At 38.9% G+C, this 27,088-nt stretch overlaps 1 long non-coding RNA gene across 1 annotated transcript in view; it reads left to right on the forward strand.

The window, feature by feature from the left end:
• The window catches only part of LOC140515570 (uncharacterized), a 109,022-nt gene that overhangs the window by 5,946 nt on the left and 75,988 nt on the right, over positions 1-27,088 (forward strand). Inside the window, exons 2-3 of the long non-coding RNA XR_011971086.1 lie at positions 16,925-17,108; positions 17,690-17,800. This is a non-coding gene — a long non-coding RNA (uncharacterized lncRNA). The remainder of the gene's footprint in view (positions 1-16,924; positions 17,109-17,689; positions 17,801-27,088) is intronic.

Raw genomic sequence — 27,088 nt, forward strand, 5'->3', positions numbered from 1 at the left:
AGTATGATAGGCATAAGGGAGAGATCCAGGCAAAGTGCTCGAGGAAAATTGGAGGAGTGTGGCAACATTTTACATTGATGGAGTGGAGGGGTGGATCAGGGAATGCCTCGTGAAAGACATGGGAACTAAGTTGAACCTTGAAGGAAGAGAATTCTAAGAATTTAATAGTTTCATAGTGCAGCTTGGCCTGGAGTCAAGAAGACCTGACTTCCAATCAGGCCTCAGATATGTATTAGCTATGTGAGCCTGGGCAAGTCACTTAATCTCTGTCTGCCTCAGTTTCCTTATCTGTAAAATGAAGATAACGATTATACCAACTTCCTGGGGTTGTTGTGAGGATAGAATGAGACATTGTTTTGTAAAGTGCTTTAAAAACTTTAAGATGCCATATAAATGCTAAATTCACAGGCCATATGGACGTTAGGTGGTGCATTAGATAAGATTAGAGTGTTGGACTTGGAGTCAGGATTACCTGAGTTTAAATACTGCCTCACACACTCCATAGTTTGGGACCTTGAGCAAGTGTCTTAATTTATTCTGGCCTCACTTTCCTCATCTGTAAAATGAAGATAATAATGGAACTTAATAGGGTTATTGTAAGGATTAAGCAAACCTTCGCATGATACAACTGCTTTTACTACTATCATGGTAATCATCATCGTTTTATGACTTAGAGCTGGAGAAGACCTGAACCAATAGACGTGCTTATTTCTTAAGTGCTTACCATGTGCCAAGTACTGTGCTAAGTGCTGGGGATACCAAGAGTGGACGTGAAACAATCTCTGCTTTCAAGAAGCTCTCACTCTAATTGGGGGAGGCAACACAGGAAGTTCTGCTATGGTGGGGATAGAAAGACCTGACCGTTATATGAGTTCAGGGTGGGGTGGGCAACAAGGCTGGGAAGTCCTTAGGTTAAGTCACTAGGTCAGATGACAATGTGTGGAATCTTTAGGGCAAATAGAAAGGTCCCAGGGTTCTCCATTTCACCATAAAGAATGGAACGGGCAACTGCCATTTCATGCAAGATGTGTGCGTTTGTCCTTTGTTGCCGAAGAAGACCATGCCATCAGAGAAATAATGACATGACTTGCACTTGACTTTGCTCTTTTTGAGTGAGGGGGGGCTGTGCAGGTTACCAGCCTCATTTCTCCTCCAGAGCCATCTGAATCCAGTGACAAGATATTCATCAGGATGACTAGAGATGACCCAGGATGAGGCAATTGGAGTTAAGTGACTTGCCCAAGGTCACACAGTAGTGCGTGTCAAGTGTCTGAGGTGAAATTTGAACTCAGGTCCTTCTGACTCCTGCACTGGTGCTCTATCCACTGTACCACCTAGCTGCCTCATGCAAGATAAATGAATGATGAAGCAGCTCTGGTGGGTTCTGGGGGTCCAAGCAGGGGCAGGGGTAAAGGGGACAGGACAGGGAGAAAGGGTACCCCCCCTAAGGGATGACCTCATTTGATAGATGATTAAACTGGGCCCAGAGAAATTAAGTGACTTGGCCAAAATCACACAAATAATGTCAGAACTCAAATTCAAACCCAGGTCTTGTGGCTCAAAACCACATTACCTTCCCTGCTGCCTGTGTGAATGCTTGAAGACAGCTTATTCAGTTTGGGAAGTAGTTAATAGCCTAATTTGGTTGTAATGTAGTTTCTGAAGAGGAGTAATGCAAAATAAAATTGTCTTCAGTTTGGAGAAGCCCTTGAATATTAGGCTGAGAGGTTTGTGTTTTATCTTAGAAGCAGTAGAGAGATACAGAAGATTGTTGAGCAGAAGAGGGATGTGGTTAGGATTAGGAATATTATTTTGGTAACTTTGTGGAAGATGAATTGGATAGATGGTTCTCACTGCAATTCTATGGAGAAGTGAGGCTGGTGACCTGCACAGCCCTCCCTCACTCAAAACAAAGTCAAGTCCAAATCATGTCATCATTTCTCTGATGGCATGGTCTCCTTTGGCAATGAAGGACGAACATACTACTGTGAGGTAGACATTGCAGGGACTGTTATCACCATTTGACAGATGATCAAATAGAAGTTCAGAGATATAAAGTAATTGGCCCACATTGGCAGAGCTAGTGAGGATAAGAGATGGCATTTGACCCCAGGTCTTCTTAACTCCCAGCTCAGCATACTGTCTCCAGGAGTGGGGAACCTGTGGCCTTGAGGCCACATGTGGCCTTCTAGGTCCTCAGTACAGCCTTTTGACTGAGTCCAAGTTTTACAGAATAAATCCTTTTATTAAGAGGGTTTGTTCTGTGAAGTTTGAATTTAGTCAAACGGCCACACTTGAGGACCTTGAAGGTCACATGAGCCTATGCCATGATGTGGCAGTAGAATTGACTTGAGGAATGATTGGAATAGGTAGGGATTGGTAAAAGGGAGATAAGAGTCAAAGATTTCTAGGTTTCAAGTCTGGGTGACTCAGAGGATGGTATCTATCAGTAGACATAAGAAACTTAGAGAACCTTTTAAGGGAAAACATAATTAATTCAATTTTGGACATGGTGATTTTGAGGTACTAGTATTACTTTTAGGTAGAGATGCAAGAGAGATTAGGGCTAGATACAGCTTTGGGAGTCAGTTGACCAGAGGTGATATTTGAATGCATGAGATCTCCAAACAAAACACCATAGGGAAATAAGAAAAGAGAGCCCAGGATAGAGTTCAGGGGTATTTAGGTTTGCTCCTAGCTCTAACCAATTTCTGTGCTTTGTCACATACACTTTTTCTTGTCACATATTCTGCATTATAGTTTCACTGTTCCCATGCTTGACCTGCCCTTTTCTGTCTTCGTGCCATTCCTTGTGTTCTTCCCCATGGTTGAAATGGATTTTTCCCTACTTCGTTAGCCCCACCTTACTTACATCTTTGCCTTTTGAAACCCATCCCTTCCTTTAAGACTCAACTCAGATCCCATTTCTCAGTGAAGTTTTCCCTGACTCTCCTCCACCCTTAAACTGGAGACTTTCCCCTTATTCAGTTTCTTGGAGCACTTTGAACTTCTCAAAAGCAAATCTGTATTATAGATATTTCTATACATGCCTTATCTTCTCCAACTAAAGTATAAATTTCCTGAGAAAAGGATCTATATTACATTTAATATTTGAACCCCTAGTATATAGTGCAGTGCTTTGCACATGGGTGCTTAATAAATATCGCTTCAGCTCATTTGGGTTTGAATTGACTAACATGAGCTACAAGGAGGACATTTCAGAGTGACTATTAAACCCACCCAAGGCCAAGCCTCTGCTGATCTCTGTAATGTTTAGGCAAGTAAATGCCTGGGCTGTTCATCTATGAACTTACTGGAAATCACCTTGACTTTGGTCATTACAATGCAATTTCATTTTCAAGTAGATTTTTCTCTGGCTGTATGAAAATGAATTAGCTGTGGGGACTCTCTTTAGAGAACTGAAGAAAATGATTAGTTCTAAAATTGTAAAATCAATTTCTTAGTGCCCAACATTTAAATATAAATTCCAAGAGGGACATGTAAATAACCATGTCCACAAAAGTTGAAAAAGCTTGCTATTTTGATGTTGTTCCTGACGGAATCCATTCTCATTGAAAGAAATTTAGGACTGATTGGACCTGTGGGAAAATTATTAGCAGTGGTTAAGGATATTTTCAAGTCATCAGCAAATAGAAATCCAAGTATTATTTCTTCAGCATGACAATCTACTGGTTCATCACCAAAACTTAATGAACATTTTGGCCGTAACAGCTCCTGAAACCGTGGGATATCATAGACCCAGACATGTTGTACTCTGCATCGATGGAGGGAACACCTACTTCGATGAAATGAAATTCAGTTCAACCAACGTTTATGAAGCATGAAACCTTTTTTTTTTTAAATTTATTTATTTAACTTTTAACATTCATTTTCACAAAATTTTGGGTTACAAATTTTCTCCCCTTTTATCCCCTCCCCCCCAACACCAAGCATTCTAATTGCCCCTATGACCAATCTGCTCTCTCTTCTATCATCCCTCTCTGCCCTTGTCTCTGTCTTCTCTTTTGTCCTGTAGGGCCAGATAGCTTTCTATACCCCTTTACCTGTATTTCTTATTTCCTAGTGGCAAGAACATTACTCGACAGTTGATCCTATCACTTTGAGTTCCAACTTCTTTACCTCCCTCCCTCTCCACCCCTTCCCTTTGGAAGGCAAGCAATTCAATATAGGCCAAAATCTGTGTAGTTTTGCAAATGACTTCCATAATATTTGTGTTGTATAGGACTAACTATATTTCCCTCCATCCTATCCTGTCCCCCATTACTTCTATTCTCTTTTGATCCTATCCCTCCCCATGAGTGTTGACCTCGAATTGCACTCTCCTCCCCATGCCCTCCCTTCTATCATCCCCCCCACCCTGCTTGTCCCCTTATCCCCCACTTTCCTGTATTGTGAGATAGGTTTTCCTACCAAAATGAGTGTGCATTTTATTCTTTCCTTTAGTGGAATGTGATGAGAGTAGACTTCATGTTTTTCTCTCACCTCCCCTCTTTATCCCTCCACTAATGAGTCTTTTGCTTGCCTCTTTTATGAGAGATAATTTGCCCCATTCCATTTCTCCCTTTCTCCTCCCAATATATTTCTCTCTCACTGCTTGATTTCATTTTTTTTAAAGATATGATCCCATCCTCTTCAATTCACTCTGTGCACTCTGTCTCTATGTATGTGTGTGTGTGTGCATGTGTGTGTGTGTGTAATCCCACCCAGTACCCAGATACTGAAATGTTTCAAGAGTTACAAATATTGTCTTTCCATGTAGGAATGTAAACAGTTCAACTTTAGTAAGTCCCTTATGACTTCTCTTTGCTGTTCACCTTTTCATGGTTCTCTTCATTCTTGTGTTTGAAAGTCAAATTTTCTTTTCAGCTCTGGTCTTTTCATCAAGAATACTTGAAAATCCTCTATTTCATTGAAAGACCAATTTTTCCCCTGAAGTATTATACTCAGTTTTGCTGGGTAGGTGATTCTTGGTTTTAGTCCTAGTTCCTTTGACTTCTGGAATATCCTATTCCATGCCCTTCAATCCCTTAATGTAGAGGCTGCTAGATCTTGTGTTATCCTGATTGTATTTCCACAATACTTGAATTGTTTCTTTCTAGCTGCTTGCAATATTTTCTCCTTGACCTGGGAACTCTGGAATTTGGCCACAATGTTCCTAGGAGTTTCTCTTTTTGGATCTCTTTCAGGCGGTGTTCTGTGGATTCCTTGAATATTTATTTTGCCCTCTGGCTCTAGAATCTCAGGGCAGTTTTCCTTGATAATTTCATGAAAGATGATGTCTAGGCTCTTCTTTTGATCATGGCTTTCAGGTAGTCCCATAATTTTTAAATTGTCTCTCCTGGATCTATTTTCCAGGTCTGTTGTTTTTCCAATGAGATATTTCACATTATCTTCCATTTTTCCATTCTTCTGGCTTTGTTCTGTGATTTCTTGGTTTTGCATAAAGTCATTAGCCTCCATCTGTGCCATTCTAATTTTGAAAGAACTATTTTCTTCAGTGAACTTTTGAATCTCCTTTTCCATTTGGCTAATTCTGCTTTTGAAAGCATTCTTCTCCTCATTGGCTTTTTGAGCCTCTTTTACCAATTGAGTTAGGCTAGTTTTCAAGGTGTTAATTTCTTCAACATTTTTTTGGTTCTCCTTTAGCAGGGAGCTGATCTTCTTTTCATGCTTTTCTTTCATCTCTCTCATTTCTCTTCCCAGTTTTTCCTCCACCTCTCTAACTTGATTTTCAAAATTCTTTTTGAGGTCTTCCATGGCCTGAGCCCATTGGGTGGGCTGGGGCACAGAAGCCTTGATTTCTGTGTCTTTGCCTGATGGTAAGCATTGTTCTTCCTCATCAGAAAGGAAGGGAGGAAATGCCTGTTCCCCAAGAAAGTAACCTTCTATAGTCTTATTTCTTTTCCCTTTTCTGGGCATTTTCACAGCCAGTGACTTGACCTCTGAATATTCTCCTCACACCCACCTCGCCTCCTAATCCTCCCAGCCAGTGTTTGGGGTCTGAGATTCAAATGCTGCTTCCAGCCTTAGGGCTTTTGGCAGGGGCAGGGCTGCTATTCAGTGTGAGATTAAGTTCAGATGGTCAGGTTGGGGCAGGGCCGCCTCTCAGGCTCAGTTCCCTCAGGGGATTTGTGCACAGACCTTCAACAATGGATCCAGGCTCCTGCCCCCTTGGGGAGCCCCGGTCTGTAGCCGCCTCTCAGCTTCTACCTCCTGGGGGGAGGGGCCTGAGTTACGGGGGGCACCCCACTCCCCTCTCAACCCACCAAAGAGATTCTCTCACCGACCCCGTCACCTGTGGGCGGAGGGACTTGTGCGGCCGCTGGTGATCCCGTCCCTGAAGCCTGCTCGGATCTGTATCTCTTGGTGCCGCGGCCGCAGCAGGTCTGGGCTGGGCTCTGCGTCTGCAACGCAATGGACCTTTTGCGAGAGGTTTGCAGGTCCCTCTGTGGGTGGAGGGACCCGCGTGGCCGCTGGAGATCCCGTCCCTGAAGCCCGCTCGGATCTTTTCCTCTCGGTGCCGCGGCCGTGGCAGGGCTGCACTCAGCTCCCAGTCCCGGTGCCCAGTCCGCAGCACGAAGGACCCCCGCGAGAGGTTTGCAGGTCTCTCTGGAACAGAAATCTCCCTCTCTCCAATGTTCCGTGGCCTCTGGGTGCAGAATTCACCGTGAGTTACTTCCCTGTAGCCGTTCTATGGGTTGTGGGTCAGCATGAAACCTTGTGGTACAAAGATCAAATAGAAAAATAGTTTCTGTACTCAAGAAATTTACATTGGGGGATGGGAAGGTTGAAGAATTGATGTAATGTCATAATAGCTAGCATTTAAATGGCCCATTAGGGTTTGCAAAATACTTCACACATTTTATTTCACTTGATCCTCACAATAATACTGGGAGGTAGGTGCTATTATTATCGCTATTTTATAGTTGAAGAAACTGAGGTAAGCAAAGGTTAAATGACTTGCCCAGGGTTACACAGCTAGTAAGTGTCTGAGGCAGAATTTGAACTCTGATCTTCCTGCCAATAGAGTTATCCACCATACCATCCACTTGGCTGCCTAAGCTGTATTTATTTTATGGCAAAAGCTCCAGCTTTGACTAATGTCCATAAACAGAAAACTCATTCATGACAAAGAAGACTTTGTTTATTAAATCTCAGTTTTCATTCAGGGAAGTTCATGCCTATAAGTACCAAGATGACTGTTTTAAGGTGGTTTCACCTGTAAAGAAGGTAGTCTCACAGCGTGGACCCTGAGAACAGTTCCAGTCTACAGAATTCATAGAATAAGAGGATTTCAGAGTTGGAAGGTACTCCAGAGACCCTATAGTCTAACCCATATTTGAAAGAGAATCTCTTTTCCAATACATTCAGTAAGTAGGGATCCAGTCTTTGCTTAGAGACTCCCATTGAGAAGTGACACAGTACCTCCCACGGCAGCCAATTCCAGTTTTGAGTAGCTCAGTTCTTAGGAAGTTTTTCCATGATATCAAGCCTTCATCAGTCTCTTTGTAACTTCCAACCATTGTTCCTTGTTCTGCTCCTTGGGACTGGGCAGAACCCTTCCTCCATGTTTTTTATATGACAGCTAACAGTTAATCAGAAAACATATATATAGCATTTCTAGTACCTGAAGACAGCTTCCATATCTTCCTTCAGCGTTTCTTTCTGTAGGCTACAGATTCCCACCAAAGCTGACATGAAGTCAGGTGTCCAAAAGTGGAAATGGCTTCCTTAAAAGGTAGAATGTTCCTAGAGGTTCTCACTTATTCCTAGATCCTATACTTCTCTTAATACCACACAAGATATTAATTTTCGTGGCAGTCACATCACATGTACATTGATTGATAACTTCACTAAAGCTCTGAGATCTTTTTCAGATAAACTGCCATCTAGCCATAGCTCTCCCAACTTACACTTATGATGTTGATTTTTTGAACACAATTTGAAAAAACTTCATTTATCGCTGTTACAACTCATCTTGTCCAATTTGTTCCAAAGTTATATTCTATTAGCATCTTTTTGGATGCTCACACGTTCATCCCACATTTAATTATCTCACTTATCTATGTATCATCTATATATCTGAAAAGCATACCACTTATACCTTTATCTAAGGCACTGATAACAATGTTCAATAGATCATGAACAGGCAGTAATTTGTGGGTCATTGCCTCATTCAGTTAGAGAGAGCTAGTTCCAGATCCAGGGAGATCTGGCTTTGGGCCCCTCTGCTGTTTCACGTTGGCTTGTTAACTGTTGGCACATCCCTTCCTCTCTCAATCCTTGAGGCAACTCTCTAATGCCAGAGCTTGCAGAGAAGTTTCTCACTTTCATTGGGCGAGGGAGTTTACTCATCTGGGAATTCTGTTCAATGAAATCCAGGACTAGTCCCTGTCCTTATAATATGTCTGGAATTTTGGGAGGTGCCAGGATGCAAAGACAAAGCAGATCAGCCCCTTGCCATAGCTTACATTCAATTAAGTTTGAAATAGCATTTACACATAAAAATAAACATATAATATGTCCAAAGTGATTTCTGCCTATGAGGGATGAGGTGGACACCAGCAGCAGGGCAGATCAGAGAAGTGGCACTCAAACTGAGTTTTGAGTCCACCAGCATTGTTCCACCAGCTTCAAAGTCATTTACCTGTACTATAATCAAACTCTTATGTCTTCTTCTTGTCCAAAAAGTTACCTGAGAGACTGTCAAAATATTTAGAGAAAGCTAAGTAAGCTCATAAAAATTTTTAGTCTTCTCCAGTGTGCTGTTCTAGTAACCCTGACAAAAAAGCAGCTGAAGTTCGTATGACATGGCCAGTTTTTGAGGAGGCCCTGCTGATTGTTTGTGATCACCACTTCTTTTTCTAAATGGTCACTAACATTCTCTTTGGAAAATTCATCAATTAGGGTCCTATTTGTAGTTCTTAGCTTAAGTGCCCGTCTTGATGACAATTTCATAATATGAAAATATTGAGGTGGTCTGGGCCCCTATAACGGAATATTTTACTTATATGGTTCACACAGACTTGTGGAAATTCAAATACATTATCTGTTACTGAGAGGCAGTAATGACTATAATAAACTGATGGGGCCTTGTTTCAAACACATGATTATAGTTGACAATAGAAATGTAATCAGGGCCTTGATTAATGGATTTGCTAATAGATGTTTCCCCTTTTACTAGCATTAGCTCAAATTTGGTTTTCTGCTGGGAAAAATATACACAATTAAATACAAATTTGCAGTGATTTTTTAAATTAAAAGAAACACCCAAATATCTTTATGTTACCTTTTAGATTGAATCAATCTTTAAGTACAAGTCTACAAGCTAACTGTATATTAAGATGGAAGTTTTGGGTGACTTTGGAATCTTTAAAATATATCAAGAATTCCTTAAAAAACTAAAAGGAAAGACACATTACTTCTTAATTTTACTTAATGGATCATTAGAGGTCATTTGCTCCATTTTACTATTGCTCAAAATCCCTTGACATTTCCCTTTATTCTCTCCTGCAGCTAGGTGGCACAGTAGATGGAGTGCCAGACCTTCAGTCAGGAAAACTTGAGTTCAAATTCTACCTCAGTTACTAGCTGTGTGATCTCAGGCAAGTCAGTTAATCTCTGTGTACCTCAGTTTCCTCAGTTGTTAAATGGGGCTCATCATAGCACCTACCTCCCAGGGCCGTTGTGAAGATCAAACGAGAAAATAAGTACTTAGTATGTTAGTTATTATTATTCCTCATACACAATACTCCATTTTTGTGTCTTTGTATGTCTTCTTCCTCATGACTGAATAGACTCTGTTCTCACTTTTATCTTTAAGCATCTCTAGGTTCTTTTGAATTTTAACTCAAGTGCTATTTTCTGCATGAGACCTTTCCTGATCCCCTAGATGTAAGGGCTTCTTTCCCTCAAATTACCTTGTATAGTTACATCCTCTTGGCTCATTCTCCCAACTTGTGCTTCTCTGGTAGGTTAGAGTACCCAGAGTGAATTCTAGGGGTAATGAGCCCCAACCAGTGTGCTTCCTCTTAACAATTGGTTCAGAAGACATATTCTGAAATGACATATCAAGAACAATAATTACAAAACCTTTCCCCCAAAATACGGGAGTATGCTTTCCCATAAAGACACACAGGGACTGAAGCAGAGGAGACAATGGCAATGAGGCATACAGTCTCCAACCACCTCCAACCAGATGTTTGTTTGACTGGGTGTTACTGTGCTCTTTTAGCTGAGTGTTACAGTGTTATCTTCAGCAGGTGTGTTTTTATGTGCTTTCAAAAAGAGTAAAGATTCTTGATCTAGAATTGACAGACGCCTCTCCAATTTCGTTCCCAAGGGCATTGGCCCTAAAGATTTTAATCTCCCAGGCAAGAGGGTAGGACAGGTGTAGTTCTCCTATTGGACAATTCTTCCCAGTTCATAGATAGGTTCCTTCAGTGAGGGACTTCATCCTATCTTATGGTGTCTATACACTCACATTTCCCCTGTTCCTGTTGGGTCTGATGCAGATGAGGAGCTGGGAACAAGGGTGTGGATGCAGGCTGTGCCTTGGGACAAATTCGTTGTCTCTGCTGTTTTTCTTATATAAAATTGAGTTACTCAAAGCCCTAGAATCTCTTCCAAGGTGTGGAATGCTTCATTCACTGTAACACCAATCAGGGAAGGTGAAAACTAATACTCAGAAAGGTTAAATGACTCGTTCAAAGTCACACAGTAAAAATAGAAGGAAACATTTGTTAAGTATCAATTTTGCATCAGGGTAGCCATCTACGGTTTTCCTGATCTATATCTGGCCACTGGACCCAGATGGCTCCAGAGGAGGAAGTGACGCTGGTGACTCTGCACAGCCCTCCCTCACTTAAATCTAATTCACTTGCAAACCATGGCATCAACTTCTTGTTGTTGTCATGGTTCTTTGAGAATGAAGGACAAGCAGCAACAATGATGCACCAGGCATGCTAAGTGCTTTACAAATATCTTATTTGATCCTCACAACAACCCTGGGAAGTAGGTGCTATTATGATCCTCATTTTACAGATGAGGAAACTCAACAGAGGTTGAGTGACTTGGCCAAGGTCACATGACTAGTAAGTGTTTGAGGCCTGATTTGAACTCTGGTCCTCCTGATTCCAAGTCCAGTGTTCTATCCACTCAGCCACTGAACTGCATATAGTATTCCAGTTATAATTCAAACCCAGGTCCACTAACTCTAAATCCATCACTCTTTCCATTATACCATGTAGGCTTCTGTTGGAGAAGCAAAGATTGTAAATATTATTGATTACTATAATCTCATACATCGGCTCCCAATACTGGTGCAGTATGGATTAGGCTTATTTTAATTGTTGATTTAGTTTCTATCTTGACCAGAACAAAGATGTTCAAGATCGTACACTCAATGATCAATGCAAAAATTATTGGAAGTTCTATATTTTGTCTATCTGTCTGTCTGTCTGTCTGTCTGTCTGTCTGTCTGTCTGTCTATCTATCTATCTATCTATCTATCTATCTATCTATCTATCTATCTATCTATCTATCTCAACATTTGAATTAAAAAATCACTTCTACATCCTTCCCCCTGAAAAGCATTCAAGGTTTAGGCAAATTCCCAGTTGCCCTGTGGGGTGGGTAGGGAGCCAATAGCATTTGTTCCCAGCTGAGGATAGAATTCCCATATTTTCTATCAGTTCCTAACAAAGTTGGATTATATCTCTACATGAGTCTTAACTAGGGAAGAAGAGCTGAGATTTGCTGAAGGATAACAAAATTTAAAAGGTGTTACTAGCACTTGTATTCCAGTAGCTATAAACAGGCAAGTTTAGTTTTAATTAGCTGAAATATGAAGCTCTCAGATGGCCCCATAGTATCCTCTGACCCTTACCCTCATCCTCTTTCCCTTGCCATGACTAGATCCCAGGTATGCATCTACTTAGCTACTATCATTTATTCCCATGCCTTCCTCATGGCCTTGGGAGGAACAATCTTGCATTGACCCAGGGTTTCTGTTTACAGGATCATTGTCCTTAGGTCTCAGTCTTCCTAGCATGGGTCAATGTTCTGAGGTCTGAGGTCTCTCCCCATCCTTAACCAAATTTGTCTTAGAAAGTTAATTTGAGAGTACCTTTAGTGGTGCTTGTCCTGGGTGCCCAAACTGCTAATTATGACTCTTCTTTGAACTTTTCCTTTCAACTGGACCTTGGATACTTAGTCCTTTCTTTCTCACTTTGTCCACTTGTTTGTCTCAGCACCCAGTTATTATCTTCCTTTCATTATGAGACATGTATGTGATATGATAGGTAAAGTACTGGATTTGGTATCAGGAAGACCTAAATTCTGGCCCTGCCTCAGATGATGTCAAATAGGAACAATAATAGCACGCCCCCACCCCAGGTAGTTGTGAGGATCAAATAAAGTGCTTTGTAAACCTTGAAGCACTATAGAAATGTTAGCTATTATTATTATTGACAAGATACATTTATTAAGCGCCTTCTTTGTGCCAGGCACTGTGCTGGTGGTAATACTGGTGATATAAGGAAAGACAAAAGACCCTGCTCTCAAGGAGATCTCCGTATAATGGGAGAGACAACATGCAAACAGCTGTCTGCAAGACAAGCTGTATATAAGATGGGTAAAGAAGATCGGAAAGAATTCTCGTAGAATGTAGAATTTTAGCTGAAACTTGAAGAAAGCCGCGGAAGACAGGAGGTGTCATTGTATCACAGGGAACGTGGGGGAAGTAGGATGCAAGAAGACTGGAAAGGTGGAAGGGGTCCAGGTTATGAAGGACTTTATTTTGTAGCCTGTAACTTTGCTGAATTTATTGCCTCAATCAGTATTCTTACTCATTCCTTTGGATGATCTACTTAGAAAATCCTAAGGAATCAGGGTTTGTTGTGTTGCCACATTGTTCACACATTATTTTATTGATTTAATAATTTTCCCCGTTTTATTTAATCAGGCTAGTTAAAGATTTATTCAATTTTACTAGTCTTTTCAAAGACTAAGAAAAAAACTTTATTTGTTGGCTTTCTCATTTTAAGAAATGAACATTCATTTCATTGATCTTTTCTGTTTTGTTATTTGTGTTTTTAGGGATACAATTTTTCATCTGAAGATTGCTTTAGCTGCATCCCAGAAATTTTGGCGTGATGTTTCATAATTATAATTTTCCTTCACAAAATTATTATTTATATGTTTTTTAACCCATTCATTATTTAGGATTTCATTGCTAAATCTCCATTTCTGTCTGTATCATTTATTTGTACTTCTTGAACTGATGATTAAGTTTATCTTGTTTGTAAAGAGCCTGATTATTATTTCTACTTTTTACATTTATTTTAAGTATTTTTGTGCTCTTTTACATGATCAGTTTTTTGTAAAAGTTCATTGTGGTACTGAGAAATATTTCCATTCTTCAGCATTCCCATTTAGAAGATTTCATATATCTTTTTACCTCTAGTTTCTCCAGTAATATACTCAATTCTATATTTTCCCTTGTGTTTATCTTTGTGTAAGATTTCCCCCCAAATCTCAGAGAACATTAAAATCTCTTACTGCTATTTTATGATTGTCTATATTTTCTAATAATTCACTTAATTTTTACTTTATAAATTTAGATGCTAAAGTATATAGACCCTGTAAGCTTAATATTGATATTGATGCATTGTTCCTTTCAATGTATTGTAGTTTTTTTGTCTCTCTTGGTCTTGTGAATCATTGTTTTTGCTTTGTCTCATTGCATGATTGTAGTTGCTGCTTTTTTGGATTCACCTGATGCATAGTAAATTTTGTTGTAGTGTCTCATTTTTCTTCTGTTAATGTCTTTTTTTAGATGAGTTCCTTGTAAGCAAAAGACTATGGGGTTCTGTGTTCTTACCCAATCTGTCACTATTTTTTCATTTTATTGGATTGTTTAATCCATTCACCTCTAAAGTTGGGAGAATTAAGTTTATAATTTTCTTATATCTCTATATTCTTTTATTTAAATGAGGATTTACCTAACCCTTCCCCTTCCTCTGTAAAGACAGTACTTGTCTTCCATTATTTTTGCTTAATTTATTTCAAGGTATCCCTATTCCACTGGTTCCCTTCCCCTTCCCTTCAGGCCAACCCCTATCCAGTTTGTCACCCATTTCTCTAATTTTGTTTAATGTGTTAATTTCTTCCTTCTTTCCTTCCTATTATTTAATTCTTTACCCTCCTTTTTTTCTCTTAGCTAAGTAGTTAAATAAAATTTCCCATCCTTTCTGTCCTTCAATTTTTCTAATTTTTTAGTTTCACTTTCTACACTTTTTTTCTAAAAAATGATTTTCCTCTCAATTTTTTGTTATTTCCTCTTCTCTTTCCATTTTAAACTTTTCTTCTTTGACTCATGTCCTTTATTCTTATATATTCCTTCTTTAGTTTTCTCTATTCCTCATGAAATTAAAGCTTCTAGGCTACCTATTTTGAATTCTATTTTCTGAATAGTTTCTTTGTTATTGCCTTGTAAATCTTGCCACCCCCCCCCCCACTCCCTTTCTGTTGCACCGCACCCTTAAATATACCAATTTCTTTAGGAGAGAATTTTCCTGTGTCCTTGATCCTTCAGTTAATTACTATCTCTTGCCTTCCCCACGATCATTTTCCTCCATTTTCCATAAATTCTTCTCCTCATCCTCTGACTCTTCTGGCTGTCCTTTGCCCCTGGGACCTCTTCTCTTGAGGCAAGATGCTGTCTGTGGAAGTACAGCATTCTGTCAGAGGGTAGCGGTCTCTCTGAGTACCAAATCCTTGAAGATTATACCTGTTTTAAGTTTCCTATCTCCTATTTTATATCTTTCTTTAGTGGAACTTTCCCTTATCACTGACTCAATATATTTCTCTTATTCTTTCCCCCTTTTTCATTCTTTCCCTTTTCCATCTCATCCGTTCTTCTGTAAGCCCCCTTCTTTGTGAGAGATTATAGGAATTATTTTCCCTTTCCCTTTGACTTGATTAGTGTACAGCATGTTTGCTCTTCTATGTTCTTTCTCCCCTCTCCCCTTTAATGTGCCCTATCATTCTGCAGTTTAGTCCCATAAAAAAAAAAAAAAAACAAAAAACCATTGACTCACCTCTAGGTAGAATGTTGTGAGTTTAGCCCATGGTATTTCAGCCCATGATTTTAATTTTTATCTTGGTTTCTTTGTGTACTTTTGGAAAGAATTCTCTTTGTGATCTCTGCCCTCTGTGACTTATTGTGGGCAGAATTAACCTCAGCGAAATGGCGGTTCCCTTTCTTTCAGGTCTGATGAAGTCCCTTCTACGTGTGCTGACACCTTCCTCCATTTGTCTTTGTTCTTCATACTCTGCTTAAATATTGTTGCATCCCAGCACACTGCCACACTGCAGTACGATGCTCTTCAGATAGAACCTGTTTCCCACTTTTGTGGTACAGGTTCTAGGGGAGCAGAGTTGACTTATTTCACAATCCTTGGATTTGTGAAGCTTTCCCAGAGTGTGATGGTTGGTGGGGGTTCTGAGTTAGCCTTTTTTGTTGTTGTTAATTCATTGGGTCATTACCTCAGTAGGGTTCCTGATGTCTCATACCATGGAGACAACAAAAATTTCTTTATCTCTTGCGTATAATTTCTGTTTTGGAGCAGTTTGAAAGTCATGAGGAGTAGAAAAAATTTCTAGTTCTACCTTCTTGGTTCCATAGAACTGTTGATTTTCCAAAGTAAAATGAACTGTTTGTAAAAATGTAGGTTTTCATTTTAATATTAGAAAATGAAATGACTCACTTTGAACTCATTTCTCTCACCAATTACTAAGTTTCAGAACCAAATCTATTACTTTTCATGCAATGTGAACCTGTACATTCTTAAGGGATCGTTGGAGACATGGCAACTTCAGAAATAAAATATCTGTTGATCCAGTCAGTCTCAAATTAGAATCATTTCCATGACAACCTAGTCATTCTTCTTTCATAAAACATATTTTGCACAATTCACATACAGAATAAACAGTCTGTTGTTTGGCTCTAAGGATGTTACTTTTATGTACAAAATGTAGTCTCATTTTCTGATAGTTTTAAATACCAGAAAATGATGCTATTACTTAATTGCTACTATGCCATCACTGCTGCATTAGCTTTGACCAAATACCTCCTAGGTGAGGGCTCTGTGCTGGCCTCTGTGGATAAAATATGGTATAAGACCTTGAGGACCTTACAGTCTGTTTAGGGAGAAGGTTATACAGATAATGCCAGAGGGTGGTACACAATAGTCAGTGCATTACTGTTTTCCTGCAACCCCTCTACCAATTGTCATTTTCATGTTATGTCATCTTTGCCAATCAACTGGATGTGAGGTTGAACTTCAGCTTCTCTGATTTGTCTTTCTATAATTATTAGTATGTATCAGTATAGATGACACAGTGGTTATGGAGTACTGAGCCTGGAGTCAAGAAGTCCTGAGTTCAAATGTGGCCCTTGACATTCATTAGCTGTATGACCTCGAGCAAGTTGCTTAGCTCTGTCTGCTTCAGTTTCCTCATCTGTGAAATGGGCATAGTAATAGCATCTCCTTTCCTGGGTTGTTGTGAGGATCAAATTAAGTAATATTTGTAAAGTACTTAGCACAGTGCCTGGTACATAGTAGACATTTAAATGCTTGTTCCTTTTCCCCTCCCAAAGCTGTTTTTAAAATATAGGTGATCTAGATTTGAAGGAAAAACCTGAGTTTGATTCTAGACTCTACCCCTTAGTAATAGTGACCTTCAGCAAGTGGCATAATATCCATAGGCTTCATTTCCTTCTTTGTAAAGTAATATTTTGGAAACAGAAATAATGTTCAAAATAAAATACATGTGTGTATGTACATGTATGCTTGTGGATATGCATATACATGTATTTTTTCTCTCTCTTGATCTGCAGGAAATGCACACAATACATGCTGCCTGAAAATCTTTGTGGGAAAAAAACAAAACAAAAACCTTTATCCATGTCTATTGTCAAATCAGTCGGAAAATGGATCTTCAGGATTAGCGGGCTGCTCCCTGGGGCTAGAAGGACAGAAGGCTCCCAGGTGGACATGGTGCCAACTGTGTCCACAGGAAAGGTTGGGGAAGTATGTTTGTTCTCATGAGTGTATGGGAAGGTGGAGTGAGATGAAGAGGAACTCCTCTCTTTGTTGAATACTAGAGAATAAGGCAGTTAGGCAGCTTCCGTAGGTGTTACATTTCAAATCTGAAGCACTTAAATGCCTCTCTGAAGAGAACCTGGAGTGCCTATGGATTCTCTCCTCTCAAGTTCCTTTTTCTCAAATATGGATTTCAGTGCAGACCATTACCTGAGGTTGAAGTACAAAAAAATTGAGAAAAAAAATGATCGTTTAGAAGTACCAAGAAATGGGCCTTTGAGTAGGATAGTGATTCTCTTCTAGTAGAGAGTAATAAAATACATTTGCTGTCCAAGGCCCATGGTCCAAAAGGACATTGATTTCCAAAGTGCAATATCTGGCAATTGATGAAGGTGTATAAGCTGCTTGAGACTTATATAGGCTACTTGTTCTGAACATCTTATTTTTTTTAATTTTCATTCGAGAAAAATTAGACTAAATGACTAAAGTGGTAGCTTTTTCATTTTAATTCTTTTTTTTTTTTTTTTTATAAATAATACATTATCTGTCCTGCCCCACAGGGAAGAATGTAGCTGAAATACTGTATTCATTTCTTGGAGACAGAAATAGTAAGAGGTAATGGCTTTCCATGAAACAAGAGCTGCATTTTGGAATCCCTGGGAGATGGCAAGGTTGGTGCAACATTGTCACTTTTGTGTTAGAAACACACTTCTTCCTCTTATGATTTCATTGTTAAGAAAATATTCTTTTCTATTGTGTTTTGAGTTAAAGAACATTCCCTTCCTAGGTAAGGTGTGATCACTTCTGAGATTTCTACTGAAGCATGGTATGCATTCTGGAGATAAAAGATGAACAGTTTGACACAATATTCTGCTGTTTAAAGATATCTGTTGCTCTCATTGAGGAAGGTTGCTTTCAGAGCCAAGGAATGAACCATATCGGGGGGGGGTGGGGGGATTAAGGACAGCAATGAACTAATCTGAGTCCTGTAAATTTGGGATATCACCATTTCTGTAAGCATATCATAGTGCTGCAGACACAACTACAGCTCCTCAGAGGATCTCTGACTACTTTGGATAGTAGTGTATTACACTATTTATAGCTCTTTGAATTTCCTAAATATAGACCATAACTCAGGTGGCATGAGTGGGAATTTTGTCTAATGGAAATCTGGGGACATTTTCCCCTTGACATCTAGTGGCACACTTCTTAAATTCAACTCAGGGGGCTAAGTTGCAGAGTACGGATGACCCAGGCATGATAAATATGTGTGTGTGTGTGTGTGTGTGTGTGTGTGTGTGTATACATATATATATTATACATATCTTACCTGTTGAAGAAATTAGGATATTGACTTCCTATTAACTAGAATTCCCAACGTACCCTTGTTAGTAGTGTTGTTAATCTTTTCCCCAAAGTTTTTATTGAGAAATTAATGTATATGCTGCTTGGATTTATAATGTGATGCCTGCTGTTGTAGAGTAGATACAGATGGTGATTTGTTTGTAAATTCCACTAGAACTTTACCTACATCATCCCAAATCTTCTCCCCCTCCCTTGACCAAATTGTATTGATCATATGTGTCCTCTACGTGTGAGCCTCTATATTTGTGAACTTGTTGCTGTTGTTTTGCTATGACAGTCATTCAGTAAACATTCATTAAACACCTGTTATGTGCCAGGCACTGTGCTAAGTACTAGGGATACAAAGAAGGGCAAAAGACTTAAAGAATTCACAGTCTAATGGGGGGACAACATGAAAAAAAATTGTGTATGAAAAAGATATACTTATGTACATACACAAACACATACACATATACACTCACACATGTGTACACTCACACACATACACACCCACACACAAAGGATAAATTGGAAATGACCAACAAAAGGAAGACACTAGAACTTAAGGAGATTGACAAAGGCTTCTTAAAGAAAGCAGGATCTTTTTGAGAAGACAAAGTTGGGGAGAGAGAATTCTAGGCATGAAGGACAGTCAGTAGACCAATGTCGCTGGATTGCAGAGTATAAGTGTAAGGTATAAAAGGACAGAAAGGCGCCCGCGTGTGTGTGTGTGTGTGTGTGTGTGTGTGTGGCGGGGGGGGGGTAGGGGTGGTGGTGAGGGTGGTTGATGAAGAACTTTGAATGCCAAGCAGAGAATTTTTTATTTGATCCTGGAGGTGATAGGGATATCCAGAGGAGTTTGTTGAGGAGGGGGTGGCATAGTTAGATCTGCTCTTTCATTTCTGTAAATACCTTTATCTTGAACTTATTGTGTCAACTGGCTGACTATTGAGGATAAATCTGTGGTGGATCCTTGTGAGCTATAATCATAGAAATATGGACCCATAGACTTCCTTGAACCTGGGGCTATCATGTCCAGGGATACAATCTCAGAATTCTAATTCAGTGGTCTGCCTAGAAGGGAAACTATATGCATCCCTTCTACAAATAGTGCTTCTGGGGATTGAACCCAAATCTTCCACTCAGATGTTCAGGATTTTTCTCTTTATAATTACAGGGCTGCAAGATTAACCATCAGATGCTGTATTTATAGAGTAGTGGTAGTCCACTAGCCTTATATATGTATCCTGGGTGGATTTAAGATTTTACAAGAAAATCAGGATTTGTACCTTTAACTGAGTTTACTTAACTATGTTTAAATTGATAGTGATACTAAAAAAAAATTCAGGCAAAGCTTATCAGTTATACAACAACAACTTCCACTGGTTAGAATCGACATGGGAATAATCTTAAACTGGTACCTTTGCATCCTGGACATATGAATTTTATTCTCTAAGTTGTTACTGCTCTCCTGGCTTCCTCCCTTTCCCCTTAAATATGTATTGTGAATAAATTATTTTCCCAACAGAATGTAAATTCTTCAAAAGCAGGGACTGTTTCACTTTTTAAAAATTACTTTTATATCCTCAGTGCACAGAGTGTGTGTTTAATAAAGGCTTGTTGAGTTCAGTTGAATTTTTTTTCTGGGTGGATGTTCCATCAGCATCTTCTATAAAAGCTGGGGAACCCAAAATTTAAAGGTGATATGATCACCTTATGCCTCTCTAATACAAAGTTGGGTGTCATTTGCACATTATATAATGGTTAGATAATTGAAGAGAAGAGATTACAATCCAGTTACTGTATGAAAGTTTTCTGTCTTAGAGCTACCTACATCATAAGTTAACTTTATTTCTTCCTGTTCAGGATATCTTGCCCCAGAATGTGTCCTAGTAAAATTTCAAGATCTTCTACTGGACTTTGGTCATTTTAGAGATGGCAACCTCATGGTCTTTGGCTTTGTATGTGGATGGTCACCTGTAGTGTGAATTGAATGGACACCGAAAGATCTCCTGTCCAAAAATATTTTCGCTTTCAGCTTTGTGAGCTTCCCATTACACTTGTGGGCTGCAAATTATCACCTAGAAAGGCCCTGAGGGAGTGCAATGCATGTGGCTGGGGGAGGGGGAGGAGTAAGGTCCTAGTTGTTACAGGAGTTCATGTGGTGGGTAAATGCTGCCAAGTATATATTTACCACAATGCAGAAATTCTAGAAGCAAAAGCCTAGGGTTTATTATTCTGCTCAAGTTCAGGCCTCAGAAAAAACCTTCACCACTCTCAGGATTCTAACAAGGTTTTTTTTTAGGAAAAATCATGTCAGAGTGACAGAAATAATTCATTTACATATTGCAGTCTTGTATATTCCTGTTAGGCCTTAAAAGTTAAAGAGTAGATCCTTAATCCCATATTTCCTTCAATGTCATGAAAGTTGAACAAATTTACAGTCATAATTTTATACACCTCCTAAGGAAACAAATTTCATCAAAAGGTAAACTAAGTCAGAGTACAGAGTAAACTACATTTAGGGGATTCACAATAGAGGATTGAGGAGGAGGATATATTTGTCACCAAAGAGTCAGGGACAGTTGAGATTTTGCCTCTGGCTTCTTATCTGAGGAATATTTAAGGCTGTTAAGTACATTTTTACATCCCACGGGACAGGTTTGGATCAGGTGAGGTTAATATTAAAATGGACTTTCACTTAACCAAAAATTGCAGGAGGAAAAACCTGAACGATAAAAGAGTAAAAAAAAAAATTCCTGTAACTGTCCTGAAAAGCACTGTCAGAAGGTCAGGGGCTTAGTACTATGAGGGGGATGCAGAGCCAACCTTGCCCTACTTCACCTTTCAGTCTTGGGTCAGTTTAGGTAATGCAGATGACCCTGGGCAGAAGCAATTAAAGTACCTGTTGAAGATTATATCAGATTCAAGTAGCATAACAAGAGAAGAAAAACAGAAAAAGAGAAAGGCATTGAAGGCTGAAATCTAAAAATCTGATAGTTGCACAGTTAAAGCAGAGTTTAACTAAAATGAAAAGGAATTGGAAGTAGAGGAATTGTTCTGGAAGGTATGGAGGTGGAGAGTGGAAACCAGTGACATCATTTGCAACTAATAAGCCTCTGCATTATCAGAAAAATTCCTTATTTGAATCAGTGCTCCAGGAGATCTCATTTGAGCTGCCTTAAAATGCCAGTAATCTCCAGGCCTAGTAATGATTAAACACAATGTACAGAGAGATATTAAAAGCTGCAGAGATCAAGGCCAAGAGAATGATTCTCATTTTGATTAAGAATTGCTTCCTAGATGTCTTTTCCAAGTGTGGCAGGAGGTCAGTGTGTCAGCCCTTTTATTACAAATTCCAAAAATTCCTGACTGAGGTCATGTAGGGAGAGAGCAGACATATTGACATGTTTTAACACAATGAAAAACTCAGTTATTTTCCCCCTTCTTTCTTAAAATAAAATCTACTAAACACAAAAATGTAGAGGGGCATTGTATATTTCACAAAGGCTAGAATATGGTTTTGGTGCAGGGGGAGAGGAGAGTTGTCTTTAAATTGGGCTTTGGGTAAGGGATCTCTGTGGGTTTTTAATGTTTTATATAGATGGCTGATACAGTACTCACCTGTGAGATTGTATAATTTGAGGTGAGGCTTTGGACAGCTGCCACATCCATTTTGCTGGTGAGGGAGTAGTGTGATCAGTAGGACCTGTTAGTCTCTCTGTATATTTCAAGGCCATTCTAATTTGGAACCATGGTGGCAATTTGAAGGGCTTCCCACAAAGATGCATTTTCTGCCTGCATTCTCAAAGGTTTCCTAGCACTGTCAAGTTTCACATAGTATTACTTCAATGCTGTCCTTGATGAATATATTTCAGTATAACAGCTAGAGTCCTTGGCTTGGATATTCTGATGCCCCACTGGCTTGGCAAAGTTAATTTCAGTGGTTATTGATTTAGGATTGTGTACCCATTGGGGGCAAGAGGATGTTTTCATGTGAATCAGGACAGTATGTTTCCATGGCTTGATTTGATTTTGAATTCTCTTTCGTTATTTTGTCTACCAATGTCAAGTTTGTTAGGAGTAGTAGGTAAATCGTAAATCTTTAAGGTTGGATGGCTTGTTTACAGTCAATTGACTTCCACCTTCAAGAGATAGGAAATTAATGAACTCTACCTTTTCTATGGCAATGGAGTTTATTCAGTACTTTTCAAGGTGCTGGGAAGGATTCCTTTTGCCTCTTTCAATTGTGCAGGGCTTCTTACTGATGTTATTTGGTTTAGGGAAACCCTGCTCAACCACTGATGTGTACACTCATTAGTACAGTTTGTGTGTATGTTGCATTTTTTTCCTCTTTAGGACCAATTATTTTACCAAGGCCCCAATTTCAAATTTTTCCTTAATGAGTGTACTTACATGAACAGATAGGAAATGTGACCAGTGGGATAGAATTAAGGGCTGGGAATCAGGAAGCCATGGGTTAAAATCAAACCTCTGATGATCACTCTGTGTGATGTTAGCCAAGTTGCTTCACTTTTCTAGGCTTTATTTGCCTTATCTGTAAAATACAGGGAATTGGACGGTGTGACCTCTGAGGGTCTTTCTAGCTCTTACGTATGAATTACAAACTATAAAACTGTGTGCCCCAGGCAGCTTCTTCGGACTTTCTACCAAGTCATAGATAATGTAAGATAAGATCATTCTTGCTTTATGTTTCTAAGTTCAAGCATCTTTCCTTTTTTAATTTACTGTTCTCGGTGTTTTTTTTTTTTATTTACAATCTTTCTTGTCTAATATCTGTTAAGATATTTGAAAGGATAAAGTCCTAAAATTAGCTTGTCTCCAAAGTGTATTTTTATATTGCTATGTTAATTATTTTGATATTTTCCAGTCATGTGAAGTCATTCATCTTTTCTATTTAAGCCATTTTTCTGATTACCAAAAATGAGAATATATTATTAACTACCACCAGTTCTTCAGGAATACAAAACATTACTATTTCAATATGAGACCATTTTGGGGGGGGGTTGCAATTAATTAGAATGCATACTTCCATACTGCCAACCATGTTTGACTCTCTATTTGGAAGACAGATAGGAATACTTTCAGACGTTCATGCACAAATTCCTTGTACACCTGCTCCTTTACTCAGGCAGAGTCATCCTCATCTCCTCTTGAGGGTAAATTACTCATGAAGCAGAGTAGATTCTTCTTCTCAAGGTTGCTTCGTACCTAATAGTAGCAGCTGAAAGATTGGTTTCATGCAAAGTGTTATATACTTAAATATCTTTATTTCATTTTTTTATTCACAACTTTGTGTATTCTTATTCTTATAACTTATTCTCTGACTCATAAACATACTTTTGAACAAAATTTTTCTGTTTTATTGGCATTTTTGTTTTTATATCCCATTCATTTCTGAATATATCCTTTCACCTTTCTCTAACCAGGAAGCCATCCATTGTAAGATAGATTAGAAAGAAAGAAGAACAAAACCTGGCAATGATAGTGGAGTGGGAGGAAACACTCCCTCTCCAGCTGCCTCCCACAACTACTCCGATAATGAACTTGAATGAGTACTTGACCAAGACTAAGGAGATATCACAGTGGGCCGTTTTTCCAGGCTAGGTTGTCACAGGGAGATATTCAAAGGTCTATGGAAACTGAGGAGGTTTAGCCAGGAAGACCCATGGATAATATTCCAAAATGGCTATTGGGCTGGGCCTATTGCTTTGTATTAGGAAAGGGTATGGGGTTGCAAATCTATCACAGAAGGGACCCAAGGCTATATACCATGCAGGTTAAAGGAATAGGGGTTAGCCAGGAGCTGTGCTGCTTTGACCCTAGAATTGGGTCATGAATCCAGCAAGGAGCCCTTGGCTATATGACACATCAAGTAAGCTAACTAGGTCTGAATCTGTGTACTTGGCATAGAGCAATAACAGAAGTTGTAGCTGTGTCTGCCCCCAGAGAGAAGCTGCAGATTCAGTACACAGGCACAGGCTGGGGCCTATGGCTGAGTAACCAGGACAGGGAACTTACAACAAGTGCAAGCCTGCAGTTTTCTCACCCTGAGCTGACAGAGCCTTCCAGCTAGATGACAGACTGAGGGCAGCAGCAGTCTATTAAATCTCCAACCAGGGGCAAGCCTACATTTATGTTTCTCAGATGCAAATCTCAGACCAAGATACAATCAGACTCTACTCTAAAATCAAATTGCTTAGATGCACTGAAATTTTGCAGGCCTCCAACCTGAACTTCACCTGAGATCTTTAAAGAATGCAGCACTCAGTACTCAGTTATTGTAGCAGCAATTCCCCAGAGGATGCAGATTAAACAAGGCCACAACATTTCATATGGAAGGGGATAGAAACTGGCCCAATCATAAAGAACCAGTTTGAGAAGTAAGTCTGGAAGCATTACTAAACAAACAATAAGACACTTATGATAAAGGGCTGTTATGGATCCAGGGATGCCAAAAACACAAATATGTACAAGTAAAGCCTCAAAGAAAAACAAAGCTTGTTCACAAGGTCAACTAAGATTACCTGGAAGAAATGAAAAATGAGTTTTAAAAAGTCATTTAAATGAAATGCAATATTTAGAGGAATGAATTGGAACAGAGAGCCTTTACCTAGTGAAAAGGCTTAGAAGAGGAATTTACAGCATAGTGTAAGAGGTACAAAATATTACCTAAGTAACATATTCCTTAAAAATTAGAATGGACTGAAGTTAATGACTCCATGAAATAGCAAGACATATCAAAACAAAATCAAAAGACTGAAAAATAGGAAAAAATATAAGGTATCTTACGTAAAAAACAACTTGACTTGGAAAACAGGTAAGAAGAAAAAAATCTAAGAATCTTTGGAACATCTGAAAACCATGAACAAAAAAACCCCCGAATATCAAGAAGTTATGAATAAAAATTGCCCAGCTCTTTTAGAATCAGAGAGCAAAGTAAAAATAGAATTAATTTGTTGCTCATCTCATAAAAGAAAATCCAGTATGAAAACTCCCAGTTGCCATATCCAAAATCCAGTTTCCAAGTCAACAAGAAAAAAGTATTCCAATCACCATAGAAGAATGAATTTAAATATAAAGGAGTCATAGTAAGGATCACACAAATTTGGAAGCTACCTTCATAAATGAGAGGAGACTTTGGAATACAATTCTACTAAAGCACAAGAATAAAGGCTTCTAACCAAAAATAACCTGCCCAGCAAAATTAAGTGTAAATCTTGGGTGAGGGGAATAGATCTTTAATGGAATAAAAGCTTTCCAAGTATTCCTAATGAAAAGACTAGAGTGATATAGAAACTTTGAAATGTATAGGACTTAAATGAAGCATAACAAGGTAAATACTTTGAGCAGTTTAAAGAGAATATATAATTATGAAGTTTTGAAATTCTAAGAGTGGGAGAAGAAACAAATATTCCATTATAACCTTAATGTCATCAGGGGTCATTGAGGGAATTAAATAATTTAAAGAACCTGGAATTCTTCAGGAATTTTAGGAACTTTAAATTTTAATGTTATAAGAAGAAATAAAGCAAATTGGAAAAGGAAAACACTTGAGAAGAAAGGGGAAGACTTAGTATCTCACATAATCTCCAGTGCACAGGCAGACTATTTGTATTTGTCCTTCATTCCTGAAGTGGACCATGATATCGAGATGATGACATGACTTGTAGTTGACTTTGATTTGAATGAGGGAGGGTTGTGCAAGGAGAGTACTATGTAAGCGAGGAGGAAGAGATGGGGAGAGTGGGCATCACTTGAACCTCACTCTCATTTTTTAACTGATTGAAGGAGGGTAGAACACATATACACATTCAATTCAACAGAGAAAGAGGAAACAAGGATAGAGAAAATGGATAGTAAAAGGAAGGTTACATTTAGTGAAGGGTTAGTTGTAAGCAAAACAGACTCCAACTTTGAAAGGTGATCATGAAGACAGTGAGGATTAAAAGAAAAGAGACTAAAGACTTGTGGCAAAGGGAAGAAAAAATAATGATTAGGGCTGTGCACACTCCTTTCTTACCACTCTCTTCTTTTTTGTAGAGGAAATCAGGGGGCAAAGAGAGAGGATCGTATAAGAGAATAGTATGAAACGATATGCATAATTAATGAACATGACAACTGATTGTGAATGGGCCAGATTCACCCATGAAACAGAAAGAGCATTAGAAAAGTATTAGAAACTGAACCAACAGTATGTTGTTTATACAAAACTCATTTGGAAAATAAAGACACACAGAATTAAGAAACTGGAGCAGATTTAACACGTTTCAACTGAACTCAGTCATGATCTCAGACAACGTAAAAGTAAAAGTAAGCATAGGTCCATGAGAGACAAAGGGAAATAATATTATACTGAAAGGCACCATAAACAATGAATTAGTATTAATATTTAACCTATATTAACCAAATGGCATAGCATCTAAGTGCTTAAATGAAAAGCTAAATGAAAGATAGGGAGAAATAAACCATAATAATTGGGGATCTCAATTTATCCCTGTCAGGGACAGGCAAATCTAATAAAACATCAAACAAGAAAGAAGCTAGGGCTTAAATGGAATTTTAGAAAAGTTAAGCAAGATAGATCTCTGATA

Source organism: Notamacropus eugenii, chromosome X, assembly GCF_028372415.1.
Source record: "Notamacropus eugenii isolate mMacEug1 chromosome X, mMacEug1.pri_v2, whole genome shotgun sequence".
Lineage (NCBI taxonomy): Eukaryota > Metazoa > Chordata > Mammalia > Diprotodontia > Macropodidae > Notamacropus > Notamacropus eugenii.